This window comes from Dipodomys ordii, unplaced genomic scaffold, assembly GCF_000151885.1.
Source record: "Dipodomys ordii isolate 6190 unplaced genomic scaffold, Dord_2.0 Scaffold8, whole genome shotgun sequence".
NCBI lineage: Eukaryota > Metazoa > Chordata > Mammalia > Rodentia > Heteromyidae > Dipodomys > Dipodomys ordii.
The window spans coordinates 28,401,235-28,403,457 of record NW_012267224.1 but is presented as its reverse complement, the minus strand read 5'-3'; positions in this window follow the sequence as shown (position 1 = coordinate 28,403,457).

Here is a 2,223-nt window from a genome sequence, read left to right as displayed (position 1 = left end):
CGTCGCCCGCGCGCGTGACCGCTAGGTTCGCCCCGCCCCTCGAAGCAGGGGAGTGGTCGGGCGGCCAACGAGGCTAGGGGCGCGCCGGGGTGGGCGGCGACGGAGGTGGGAGCGAGAGAGTCGCGTCTAATCCGCCTGCCCTGAGGTCATTAAAGGGGCGGGGCCGCACACTTCCTCAATTTCTTTTATAAACCAACAACAAAAAAACCTCAGTCCCTGCACTTAGTGCAGAATGGAGTTGTCTAGAGTGTGCTGGCGTGTGGCGCCTGCCATTCTAGCTGCTGAGATCTGTGGATCTCGGTTCAAAGCCAGCAAGGGCAGAAAAATCCTTAAGACCAGCCATTAACCGGCAGAGCCCGGAGCAGACTCATTGAAGTCTCCATCCATCACTACCCTTAGTTGTTTAAGCTTCTAGAGGAAAATGCCTTGTAATTATCAATGGGGGAAATGTAATCATCTTGGGAGTTGTAAGAAGAAAATGTATCCGGAAATATGTCTGACAACAGTTGGAATAAAGTTTCATTCTATTCTAATAAAGATTAGAATGAAGATTAGAAGAGCCAGCTTCCTGGGTAGTGACTCATGCTTGTGACCCCAGCATTCAGGAGGCTGAGGCCCGAGGATCACAGTGAGACCCTGATTCAAAAAAAACAAAAACAAAAACCCACTGTACACATGAATTGACGTGCTGGATTGAGAACCCCTTTGTGCAACTATTTAAAGAAATTAAAAAGTAAACGTATTCATTAAATAAGTTTGGGAAAGGAGTGTAGTGGAGATGGGAGGGAAAGCATGGTAGGGGAAAAACAAAGGAGGAGGCAACAATGCTTGATAAGAAATGTACTAGCTACCTGGCTCATGTAATTGTAACCCCTCTGTACAGTATTTTCACAATAACTTATTTTAAAAAATAAATGAAAATAAGTTCTTAGAAGTGGCTTTACTGAGCCGGCAAAACCTTATTTTGGTGGCAGAATTACTCTGGGTAAAGATGGTAGTGGCTGGCATGGAACAGTGTTATGTTGGCAACTAGACTGACTTGTATGTCTTAAAGCAGCGTTACCATGCTTGATACCTGGCATGGCATATAGTAATTCACAGGGTGGAGGGAATCAAAGATTTCATTGTTTTCACCTGAAATACCCTCTTAGCCTGCCTTGAATATCATCCTAAAATAGGGTTGCAAACCTAGGACTATATAGCTCATTCCTGTAATCCCAGGAACTCAGGAGGCAGAAATCTGAGGATTGTGGTTGGAAGCTGGGCTAGAGAAGGAAAGTCTGTAAACTCTTATTTCCAACTAGCCACAAAAAAAAAAAAAAAGCCCAAAGTGGATCTGTGGCTCCAATGATAGAATGCCAGCCTTGAGTGAAAAGCCTAAGGAACAATGCATAGGTCCTAAGTTCAAGCCCCAGTATGGGCTTAAAAAAAAGGGAATGTGGCTTGGTGGTAGAGTTCTTGACTAGCATACATGAAGCACTGGGTTCGATTCCTTAGTACCACATACACAGAAAAAGCTAGAAGTGGCATTGTGACTCTAGTGGTACATAGAGTGCTAGCTTTGAGCAAAAGAAGCTAGGGATAGTGTCCAGACCCTCAGTTCAAGGCCCAGAACTGCCACCAAAAAAAAAAAGGCAGGTGCTGGTGGTTTATGCCTGTAATCTTAGGTGCTCTAGATGCTGAGATGTGAGGGTCAAAGTTCAAAACCATCCAAGGCAGGAAAGTCCATGAAAATGGAGGTGTGGCTCAAGTGGTAGAGTGCTAGCTTTAAGAAAAAAATAAAGGAAAGGGGTGGGGAGAAGGAGGGAAAAACATCCCAGAGGCAGAGCTCAGGCCGGAGTTAAAAGTCCCAGGACTGGGCTGGGAAGGTGGCTCAGTGGTAGAGCGCTTGCCTTGCATGCATGAGGCCCTGGGTTCGATTCCCTAGCACCACATAAGATAAAAAGCCGGAAGAGGCACTGTGGCTCAAGTGGTAGTGCGCTATCCTTGAGCTGAAGAGCTGAGGGACAGCACCCAGCTGAAGAGCTGAGGGACAGCACCCAGGCCCAGAGTTCAGGCCTCACGACAGGACCCCAAAAAAAAATAAAACAAAAAAAGTCCCAGGACTGAAACAAAAAATAAATAATTTGGGGGTAATAGCTCTTGCCTAGCTTGTATAGGACCTGGGTTTAATTCCCAGTACTGAAAAATAAAAATAAAATAAAATTTATATATATATATATG